The following is a 12592-nucleotide window of genomic DNA, read 5'->3' as shown; positions in this document are numbered from 1 at the left end:
TTTTCTTTAGTAGATCACTAACACCACATGCTATCATAGCTCCATATAGGAGTGTGTCTTGACAGAAGAAGGCAGGTAGGGCTAGTGCACTAGACTTGCCCAAGGTAGAACTGGAGCAGGAGCTAAACCAGCACTCAGGCAGCTGGCTGCAGAGTCTGTACTCTTCATGGTGCTAGAAGTACTGCAGGATTGTAAAAGTGCTCTGGTGTTTACCATCCAACCACAATGGCTCAGCTCCCTTCTATCAATGTGGAGAAGGGCCCAGGGCAGCAAATCACATGAGCACTTCCTGGGAACCAGGGAAGAGAGGCCAGCAGCCTCAGGTGAAGAAGGAGGTCAGATGAGATGATAACCTGCCACTGATGCTGGTGTACACCTGTCTGCAAACCACTGCCCAAGAATATGGGAGAAGGACCAGGTGGCAGGGATGAGGACTGTGGGCTATGAACAGGGCTGTTGGAAAGCCGTCAGACCACTGGCAAGGCACAGAGTTGTCTGATGTTTCTCAGCAGGGAAAAGAGGATCATGGCCAGAGGGCTGCACCTCAGACAGAGTGTGAGGTGCTAGGATTCTAGGTGAGAAAACAAGGACCTTGGGTCTAGACTAGAGGAGAAAGAGAAGGAAGTCAATCTGGAGTCACCAGGACCAGTAGCAGAATGGCAATTTTGACAGCTCTTCAACCTTCCTTTGACCAGAGGATGTTGCCTTGTATTAGTGGATCAGCTGGCAGAGCATCAAAGTCCTCTCTGGTGTGTTTCCCTCAGTATGGACAGAATGTAGCTGGAAAACAGATTAATTGACAGGCAAAGTCCTTGGGATTCAGGACATGGCATTTATTGGTTGTCAGAATAGTGTTACTGTTATAGAGTTATCATTGTCTGCCTGTTGAAATCAGGAAAGTCCTAACCCATAAAATATTAATTCATGGGTAGTATATTAAAACAAATTACTTCAGGAAGTGTTTTTTAAAATTTTATGTGCTTTGTGGGCTATTTGTTCTATTTTTTTAATTTTTATTTTTTATTAGTTGCTCAAGACTTGTTCTATTGATAAGATAAAATTTTAAAAGTAATGCTTTAATTAAAAATGTGCCTTTAATACTGTAGGGATTTTTAACTCCTCTGCATAGATGACTAAGAAAATCATGTTGGAAAAAATATGTAAGACTGTGTTGTTTGAGAGAGTGCCAATTTATAAATAACCACACTTCCTTATTGACCAAGGTCCATGAAGTTAAAAAAGATATCTTCTTTTTCAGATAACAAAGATATTGAATCATCATCCCAAAAGATGGACAATATGTGTAAAATCACGAAACCACTTAGTCTGAAATCTGATGTGGCAACAAATGATATACAGAGGCCTATGCCAAGCACCAAGATCAGATGTTTCTGTTTGCCTGTAGATAGGTTCCATCTTGCAAGCTCTCCTAATGAGAGAAATAGCAGAAATGTGGAAAATGTCAATTCAGACAAGTTTTGCCAGAATTTTACCTTTGAAGGACTTAATAGAAAAGATACCCCTACTACTGTTGGTTCCCAATTTAATGGCTTTGATCATCAGATTCCACAAAAAACTCAGGGACAACAATGTGAACCAAAGAACTTAACTGGAACAAGTGCAGTGATTGTGCCAAGTGCACTCCAGGAAAAAGTGACAATGAGCATCAAGGTTAGTGGTGACCATTCCAGCGGTGACACACAGCCCATCACGCCAGCCAGATCAGCAAGAGAGGCACCAGTGAGACTGTCCTCTCATTCTCACTGTCTTTCTCCTGCAAGAGCACCCAGAATACTGCAGCCCCATCTCTCGACAACATTTTACAAACTACTTACCCTGACCAGCAAAGTCAGGTGGGCTGAGGAGAGACCAGCTTCACTTTCAGCAGCTGTGCCTCCTAGCACAGCTCTTACTCCCCTGAGTCATGTGGAGAAATCTGTTCCAGAGGCAGACAGCACATCACCTTGTCCTTTGCAGCCAGCTGCTGAGCCTAAAGAGAACTCTGAGGAGCTCGGCCTGCCAGACATGAATCCAATGTGCCAGGGACTCAGGCTAAAACAAATGCAAGAGTTACAAGACCTTGAATTTGAAATGCCACAGTTTGTGTAGGGTTGTCAAAATTCAGTTTTTTTTCTTGTTTTGTTTTGTGGTATTGTGTTTATTTTATGAAAGAATGTTGTGACAGAACCCCTTTTGTATAGGATGGCCAAAGTGTGTATTTTGCCTTTTGGCCTTGTATCGTGTTTGCTAGTCCTATAGAATGGTAGTGTTTTAATCATATAGAATGATAGTGCCTCACTGGTATTGTCTTTAAATTATGTGTTTTTGAAGTTGTGCATAAAATAAGTATTATAATTTTAAATTTCGAATTATTTTCTCTATAAAATGATTCATGTAAATGCATCCTTAATGTATAATATTGTTCTCACAAATAGGGGCAGTAGGGGAAAATGAGCTTTATTTTGGAGCAAACCTGGTGCTGGTTCATAAAATATTTCTGAATCCAAGTGCCTGAAAAATCTTGATTGGGTATGAATATATTTTTGCCCACATAATGTTCTAGTGCATCTTTGACCACTTGTGTTGTTATAGTATGTATGTAAGCATTGGCAGTTCACTTAACTTTTTAATATTTACATAGTGGACAAAAAGCTTTCAAATTTGTATTTAATTGCAATCTACTTGTCAATTTTTACAAAAATAAAATAGCCTTTTTTGGTATGTGTGAACTATATTGCAAGTCAATGTTTTTGTATGATCATGTTATACTTGATAAAAATTATATGTATAGGTTTCTACAAACATTATATAAATGTCGATTATTTCAAGTATATCAGGTTATTGTGGCTTCTCTGAAATTGCTGCCTCTTGGAGTATGATACTTTAAGATTATTAACCATTGACTCAGTGGTCAACACATGGGTTCATCACTTGACTATAATATGAAATGAGTTTTAGGGCATGTTGTCTTATAGTTCTCCATAACATTAAGGACTAAGGAGAAATGAACAAATGGCGTTTTTTATGCTAGCCCCATTTTTTTTTTAGTCTTCATTATACAGAGTACAAGAATCATACTGATTTGAAAACTTAAAAATAAAATCAGAGCTAACATTTATTGAGCCTCTTCTGTGGTTGTAGACTTTACCAAGTTGAAATTTCACAGCAACCTCCAATGGGTAAGTAAGCATTTTGTAGTTCTTGTGTTACAGATGAGGAAACTGAGGCTTAGCTAAGTGACATGCTTTTAGTTTCCAGAGATGCAGCAAGCAGATCCAAATGTCAAATACAGGGCTGTCAAATTTTGATTAGTGCTTCTTTTCTTTTGGGGGGGGGTTCTGTCACAACTCCTAAGGGGTTCTGTCACAACTCCTAAGCACTTGGCCACTGAGCCACATTCACGACCCTATTTTGTATTTTATTTAGAGACAGTGTCTCACTGAATTGCTTAGTACCTTGCTTTTGTTGAGGCTTGCTTTGAACTTGCAATCCTCCTGCCTCAGCCTCCCAATTGGATTACAGGCATGTGCCACTGTGCCCAGCTGGTTAGTGCTCTTTTTTTTTTTTTAAAGAGAGAGTGAGAGAGGAGAGAGAGAGAGAGAGAGAGAGAGAGAGAGAGAGAGAGAGAGAGAGAGAGAGGGAGAGAGAGAGAATTTTTAATATTTATTTTTTAGTTCTCGGCGGACACAACATCTTTGTTGGTATGTGGTGCTGAGGATCAAACCTGGGCCGCACGCATGCCAGGCGAGCGCTACCGCTTGAGCCACATCCCCAGCCCAGGTTAGTGCTCTTAATGAATGTGATCACTAAATAGTAGCAGGAAACACTGAACAATAGAAAATGCATCTTTAGATGTTTATATTGTAAAATACACATACAATTTGCCATTTGAACCATTTTGAAGTGTGCAGTTCAGGAACACTAAGTATATTCACATTGTTCTGCAACTATACTCAAGTGTCCATTTCCAGAACTATTCATCATCCTGTGAGAAAACTTACATACATTTAAACTCCTTCAGTTTTAATACGTGGATACAACCCAGTCAAACCTCACAAGTAGAATTGCACTTTCATGTCCTTCCTAGGATCTTGTTCAGCTTGGAGCCTTCAGCCTGAATGTTCCAGTTTCCCGGAGGCACTGAAGCAAGTGTCTCCTGAGAAGGGGTTGCTGTTTCTAGAGTACCCACAGCATACACAGTGCCCTGCTACCCAATAATGTGGTAGAAATTGTTCATTGGAAAGTTGTCTTAGGACAACTGGAAACAGATGTGAGCAAGGGGAAAGGGCATCATGGAGATTCCTGTTAGAGCTTCCAGGCCACCAGGAAGCTTTGTGCAAAGCATATTGTTCACGTTTATGAGAAGTATTTGTAGAGGGTTGTTTATACTTTCCCTCCATGGGCCTGTTTTACATGCTGAGAATTTCATAAGAATCTATGAGTATTTTAAACTACTTTTAATGTACTGGGTTGGTACGATCATATATGTAGACAATTCAGTGAATATCTGTAGTTCGGCAAAGTTCCACTCACCACCAGTATGGAGTAGTCTGTCGTATTCCTGGATATGGGCCACTAACAGAAATTAAGGTCTATAGAAAGATCTCTTTAATAATGAAATGAAAAATGGAAGGGCTTAAGAATAAAAAAGATATAAAAGATCTTCATGGATAAAATTTTAGACCACATCAGAAATTAGAAGCCTCAATATTGTAAAGAGAGTCATTTAATTTACATTTATGAATTCAATCTAATCCCAACCAAAATATTTTTGGATCATTTGAAAAACTAAAGACATAATGCCCCATTACCTCTAACCACTTGAGTGTGTACTTAAACAGTTACACCCTTTACAACCATAGTCTACACATCAAACTCTGGACATTAACATGATGACATCTAATCCACCGATTGATTTCACATTTTGCTAGTTGCCCCAATAATGCTGCTGTCTTCAAGCATCCCAATCCAGGATCACATGGTGCATTGAGTTGTCTATCTCTTTGGTCTCCTTCCATCTGGAACAGTTTTGGGGTCTTTCATTCATGACCTTGACACTTGAGGAGCATAGGCCAATTTGTATAGTGTTGCTTGCTCAGTTTAGGTTTCTGTAATATTTCTCATGATTAGAGTCGGGATACACATTTTTGTCAGAAATATCAGAAATGATGTTTTATTCTTTTCATTGTATCATACTAGAAGATGTATAATGTTTATCTGTCCCATTTCTGATGATGTGGTCTTTGGCCACTAGGTTAGGTTAGTATCTATAAAGTTTTTCCATTGTAAGTTAGTAATTGAGGAGATTCCTAGAGACCATGAAATGTCCTATTTCCTACTGAACTGTTGTTGATAGCTGGTTTGATTCTGTTGACAATTCTTGCCTGAATCAGTTACTATTTTGATTCCAGGTGGTGAGTCCACCACTTCTGCTTTGATATCCTACCGTAAAGAAGGTTTACAATGTATGCTTATATGAGAGTGCACAACAATGTGTTTGTGTCTACATGTGTATAGGTACAAGTTTGTCTGCCAATAGGCTTAAAACCAGTAACTTCCTAATTAGCATCTTGGATTTCATATACCATTCCCCACTTAAAGGAAACAGTGTTCCTTTGAAACTGTCTAATCTAGATCTGAGATAGGGAAAAGTACAAGATGATCTTGTAACACTTTGATGTACCAAAAATAAACAAGAACCCAAAGAGAAATGTAGACATGTCGAAGGAACTTAGAAGACAGAGTAAAGAGATTCTCACTGGCAAATTTTCAGCATGAACATAAATGATGTAATATATTATGAGCTACTTAAGTAAAAGGAGAACCCAGGAGCCAAAACTGATATAAATGAATAAACACATAGAGAAGGGAAGGTTCTTCTTTACGTTTTATTGACCTTTTTTACAAGTGGAATCACCAAATCTTTGTTACTTTGTACAAGGCTGGAAAAAGAAACTTGGAACTCTTAATGTTAAAGCTCACCTAACTACAGGAACATCTGATGAAACAGATTTCAAGTGAAAAAGCAGTACCAGAGAGAAAGAGGAATATTTCACAATGATAAGGAAGCCCATTCTCTAGGAAGAATTTCACAGTTCTAAACACTGTTTCAAAATACGTAAGGCAAGAAGAAGAGACAACTAAAATGAAAATATGGACAAATCCACAGTCATGGGGGTTGCTGAGTCTACTTTTAAACAGAAAGTTTGTAAAAACAGTATGAAGAGTACGATTAACAAACTTGACCTAATTGAGATACAGAGAACACTTTAAGCAAGGACACAATTTCTATTTCACTTAAATCCATATGGAAAAATCTACCAAAACAGACAATAAATAGGCTATGAAAAAGCCTCAAAATATTTCAGAGAATTTAAATAATTCAAAATACACCCTATAACCTCAGGAGAAATATGCCAGAAGTTAATAAAAAAAGGTGACTAGAAACTCCTCAAATTTGTCTCAATGCCTAGAAATTAAACAGAACATATTTCTAAATAACCCAAGGATCAAAGAAGAAATAAACATTAGAAAATATTTTGAACTGATAATGAAGAGGTGCCAAATCAAAAAGTATGAGCTGCAGTTAAACCAACATTTAGAGGGAAATTAATAGCCTCACCTACACTTCCTAGAAAAATTACAAATTGGGGCTGGGGCTGGGGCTGGGGCTCAGCATTAATGCATTTGCCTGGCATGTGTGAGGCACTGGGTTCGATTCTCAGCACCACATAAAAATAAATAAAGATATATTGTGTCCATACACAACTAAAAAAAAAATTCAAGGAGAAAATGTAGATGGACAAGCAAGAGCAGCAATCATTGCAAGACAAAGTTAAAAGAAAAACAAAAGCTGATTCTTTGAAGAGATTAATAAAATTGACAAACCACTAGTAAGACTAATCAATAAAAGAGGGAAAATAATCTCAGGAATGAAAACATATTGCTAGAAAACCCACAAACATTAAAAATATATGAAGAACTTAATATCAAGTTGAATCAGAATGAAGTTAAAGACAAAAAGTTAAACTATAGCAAGCCCAGAGTTCCCACAGATTGGTAGAATTCTATCAATTAGTTAATTATGCATTTTTTCGTTTTTCAGCATTTTAATAAAATGATTAGTAAACAAAGCCCCAAGTTTTTTTTTTAAAGGCTTGTTTGAATCAAAACCTCAAAATAAAAGGAAAATCCATTATTTAAAAAACTGACAATTATTCTGAAACAATCATTATTTTCAAGGGTCATCAAAATATATAACAACAGTGTTTGTTTAGAGCCTCAATATTAATTCACATAAAACTTTTAAGTTGTTACAAAGTGTGACTACGTTTTTTGAAGTACAGCTTTCCTTAATTCACTTTAGCAATTCCATAGTCATAGAAGCAATATGAAAATAAATACTTAACAAGCTTGGGAGTGTTTCAACACATTTTTAAAGCTCTTAAAACTTTATCAGTAAAAAAAATAAATGATCAGTTCAGATAAAAGATAATGGGAATAATCAATAACAAGATCAAATACAGTGTGAAAAATACTCTTTCCCATACAGTTTCCCCTTTCAAAAGATGCCAAGGTAGGCAATAAAGACAACGAAACATGATCACAGTAAATATTAAGTCTTGCTTAATGCAAGTGAAGCAAGGTAACTCATAAAGTCCAGAAACATCTCACAGCTGTGATTGTTAGTGTTGACTAGCCACCAGAGTTAAATGGGAATGAATAAGCAATTTCCCATAAGGCCTCTGATATGCACCTAAAAAGTTTTAGAAAATAAATTTAAGTTTTAAACAAACCTCAACAGAACTTTTTATTCTATGATTTCTTCCTCACTCCTTATTTTAACACTTCCCACAAATGGCCTGTTTAAAAACTACTGTACATAAATTTTTATTCTCTAAAGACGACCACCACTAGACCCTATGTTTTGCACAATTTTTATTTAAAATAAGATTGAGCTATATTTGGAAGATTTTCAACCTCACCACAATGTCAAATATTAAAGAATATTCTAAACTCAACACAAATCATCTGCTAATTCTGGCCCCACACTTTCCCTACAAACTAAAATCTTGGGAGAAGTACAACCCTGAGAATCTAGCAAAACATGTAAGAAGGGCAGACAACAACCTATCACCACCTTTGAAAATGGGACTACAATTTAATTAAATGATTCAATACTGCCCTGCCCATCTGCTCTGAGTCAGATCAGTCATAACTCTGCAAGAAAACATTTTAGCTACTTCTTAAATAAAAAATTCACACCATTAGAATACACCACACAACTAAACTAAGCCATAATGTTATATTTAGACAAATTTTCAATTTATCCTTTAATTCCATAGAAGATTTTTAATTACTCGTGGCATTAAATAGTCAAGATCAATACACCACTCTGCAATTAGAAGTTAGTTCTCTCCAATACTGAAACTAGTAGCATACAATATTTTGATTATCAGTAAAAGCTTATTTTCTATTTTTAGCTGTAAAATTATCCAATTGCTTGTTAACAATATTCCATCTCCTTTTTGGAAAATCTAATTTCTAAATTACTAATCATCTGTGGTTTAAGTTTTACTACTACAAAAAATAATACAAATTCTTAAAAAAATTAATATTCCAATTTTCAAAAATTGGCAAGTTTATTAGTATATTTCTTTTACCAACTGCTTTCCTGCCATTGTAAAAGAACATTAATATCAGATTATATTTTAAGCCTAAAACTACTTCTAATACTAAATTTGAAATTCAGGTTTGTTTGACTGTCACTGGAATACACATCTATACATGGAGAAAAAGTTCAATTTAAATGTGTTACAGGCTCACTGAATGGTGCCATGTACTAGAATAATGTTCTTCTTGTACTTTTCAGTAATAAACCTCAGAGATAACACTGATGGACTGACCAAAGAATTCAGGTGTGTGCTCACGCACACAAACAGTTAAGTTTTGCTGCGCTTAGCAAAACAAGGAGTTCTGTGAGAAAGTATGAACTCTTTGAACTGTATCCTTGTTGCTGTCTTAAGAAGATAAGAGAAAAGAATGTTTTGCCAAGTGTAAAATTTATATGTGTGTGTGTGTGTGTGTGTGTGTGTGTGTGTGTGTGTGTGTTTGCCTGGGAATAACTAACCACAAGTTAATTGATAAGAAATACGGAGCACTGTGACCATAAACAAAGTTTTCCTGAGAATGTTTATCCATGCTTGTAAGGATTAAGCTGCCGAAAGGATGTTTTTTCTTTTCCCTTGTTTTAAGTAACAATGCTGTATAAAAGAAGGAGAGAAAAAAAGTAAAGACAGTGCTCATTTCTACTGGATGTGTGTGTGTGCATGTATCTTTCTTTAAGCATCTCTGCTGTATGAGGAATTACAGATTGTCAGCGGGTTCTGACATTCAGGTACAATTGCATTCAATCTTATTCTTACTGGGATTTTTATTTGCACTCAAGAGAGCCAATGCTTTACTATGTTTTACGCACAAAGACATACTTTATTTCTGTAAGTACTATGTCATTGGGAAACTATTTACAAGGTATTCAGGAAACAAAATGAATTCCTCAAAACCATCTATAAAATCCACTACCATACTAAATATTAAAAAACACAAAAGTGAAATCCACCCAAACTCTGAAGAGCTGGGCTATTTTTAGTTTCTTTCCCTCTATTACATGACAACATAGCAGTAATAGACAGGACCTCATTAGAACAGTTGTAGTCACAACTTGCAATAACCATTTTAATGAGCTGTGGATCTAGAGGAAACTCTGCCATCATGGATCCCAATTCAGTCAGATCTCCATTATCATTTAAAGCAGCCAGATAATTCAAAAGTTCTAAGGCTCTCATCAGAATTTCAGGAGCTGGTGGATCCAAAAAATCAAAATGCACCAAATCATCAATACCGAGTTTCTTCAATTGTAACACAGTTGATCCTATATTAGACCAAAATATCTCAGGATAGGTGTTATCCTGCATTTCTGTTTTATAAGCTTTCTCTGTGTAAAGCCTGAAGCTATTCCCAGGTCTGGTACATCCAGCTCTCTGTTGAGCTGAAGCCTTACTGATAGCTGTCACCAAAAGAGATTCAACTCTGATTCGAGGATTGTATACCTTCTGTTTTGCAAATCCAGGATCAATCACAAACACCACACCATCTATTGCCAATGATGTCTCTGAAATGTTAGTTGACACAATTACCTTTCTTATAATGAATGGCTCCATTCTGTTTTTTTTTTTTTTGGAGGTGGAGGTTCAAAAATGCATTACTGCTGCTGGGGTGGAAATGTAGAGTACAGTGTAATGATTTTAATGTCACCAACTTCAGGACCTAAATCATCAACCTCACGCTTTATTGTTTTACAGGCTTCATTAATTTCCTCTTGGCCAGTTAAAAAAAAGGTAGAAGATCTCCCTCCTCCTCTTCACACATATGTATCTGGATTACTGTTCGGATTGCTGCTTCAAGATAATCTCTCTCTGGTTCTGGAGTATAAAAGATCTCAACAGGATGCGTGAGGCCAGGAAGAGTTAAGAGAGGACAGTTATCAAAGTAAATCTGGAGTTTTCCCGCATCTAGAGTAGCACTCATAACTATAACCTTTAAGTCTGATCTCTGCCTTACAACTTCTTTTAAAACACCCATGAGAATATCTGTAGCCAGCGTTCTTTCATGAGAAATTCTCATCAAGAATTTTTACATGGTAACTTCCCAGGAGGGGATCGTTCATGGCTTCACACAGTAACATCCCATCTGTCATATACTTAAGGATGGTTTTTGCACTACTGCAGTCTTCAAATCGAATGGAATAAACTGGCCCAACATCACATCCCTCTCATCAGCCACTCTCCTGGGTTGGGTACAGGCAACTCCTCTCTTGATCCTGGTAATGATGGCATGTACTCCACACACCACTGTGGAATCTGTGTTGTCTTACCAGACCCAGTCTCGCTGACCAGCACAAATGACTGATGTCTAACCAGGATATCTGTAAACCTATCCTTGTATTCCCAAACAGGGAGCTGAAGTCGTTTCTTCAGAATATCATAGTATCCAAGTGTATGGGGTAAATTGGTGAGTGGATTAATGCATTTTGGAAGTGATGTGTGTCCTGCAAGTCCAGTGTGTGTTGAATGAGCAGAATGTGTCCAATGGGTTGAATGAGCTGAATGGGAAGCTTTCAAGGGTGGTAATCCAGCACTGATGAGCATAGCATTGGTTGAAGCTTGCAATTCCTTCTCCTTTTCTTTCTCCCTCTCCCTCTCTCTATCTCCTCTATCACATTCTCAGTCTCGATCTTTAGACTGATCTTGGGGATCCCGGTCTCCATCTCCTTCTTTCCCATGGATCTCTGCATACTTCTTGCCGGAGGAGGGGTAATCCTCCCCCAGGTCCAACCAGTGCCTCTTGGACATCTTCACACTTTCCAGCAAGAGATTAAGAAGGAAGAAAGGAGAAAAAGCTGGAGGCTGTATCAGCACAGTAGAGGACAGCGACTTAACTCTTGGGGACCCCCACCCCTCCCGCTACAACAGCCCACCTAATTATGCATTTTTTGGGGGGGGTTGTTGGAGGTTGAACTCAGGACCTTGCACATGCTAAGCAAGTCAGTCAGTTATTTAAAAGCTTTCCGTGGAGAAAGTGTAAAGACTTACCCCGGAATTCTTTCAAACATTTAAGGAAGAAATTACCCCGAGTTATAAAAATTCTTTACAAAACAAAAAAGGAAATGCTTCCTAACTCTAAGTCTGTTCTTATCTTGATTAAAAGAAACTTCACAAAAATATCAAACATATAGAGAATAAATTAGCAATATATAACAGTGAGATTAATTCTCTATGGTGTACAAAAGTGTCTTAACATTTGGAATATCAATTGTATTTGTCACAATTTTTAAGGAGTAAAATATATCAATAGATCCAAGTTTTAAAAAGAATTGAGTAAAATTCAACAGCTAAACCTAAAAAACAAACAAACAAACAACAATAACAAAAACAACAACAAAAAAGGACTTCCCTAATAGGAATACAGTCTAGCCTTCAGCAGGCTGATTTGTAGTAAAATATTGAGTTTGGTCCCTGAGATCTGTAATCAACAAGGATGCCCCTAATTACTACTATTTTTCAACATTATACAGAACTAGAAATTCTAGCCAAACAATAAGTCAAGGAAAAGAAGTGAAAGATGCAAAGATCTTTCTGTTTGCAAATTTTATCTTTATGAAAAACCCAAAGGAATTTGTAAACTATTAGAATTAGTAAATAATTTTGCAAAAAAAAGATTGCTTAAAATTCAGCATTCAAAAGCCCCTAATATTTATATTTTAACACCAACAAGAAAATGAAATTTGTGAAGTGATAATATTTAAAATAACATCAAAACATCAAATATAAGCAGAGATGTGTAGAGAAGAGATTAAAAGATTCTACACTGAAATATGAAATATATTTCTGGTATAAAGAACTAAATAAGTGGAAGAGTATACCGTTTTGAGGATAGGAAGATTTAGTATTATGAAGATACCATTTCTTTTCCAAATTTTGTGTACAATCAGCCCAATCCTATTTATTCTTGTTAATGTTTTCAGAAGTTCTCT

At 36.7% G+C, this 12592-nt stretch overlaps 1 pseudogene; it reads right to left on the bottom strand.

Annotated features, from left to right (window-relative positions):
- Positions 1-9593: 9593 nt before the first annotated feature.
- Positions 9594-11411, bottom strand: LOC101969338 (ATP-dependent RNA helicase DHX15 pseudogene; annotated as a pseudogene).
- Between the last annotated feature and the right edge of the window lie 1181 nt (positions 11412-12592).

The sequence above is a fragment of the Ictidomys tridecemlineatus genome, chromosome 11, assembly GCF_052094955.1.
Source record: "Ictidomys tridecemlineatus isolate mIctTri1 chromosome 11, mIctTri1.hap1, whole genome shotgun sequence".
NCBI classification, from domain to species: domain Eukaryota; kingdom Metazoa; phylum Chordata; class Mammalia; order Rodentia; family Sciuridae; genus Ictidomys; species Ictidomys tridecemlineatus.
Note: the sequence above shows the minus strand (reverse complement) of the source record. Positions and strands in the feature narration are given on the sequence as shown.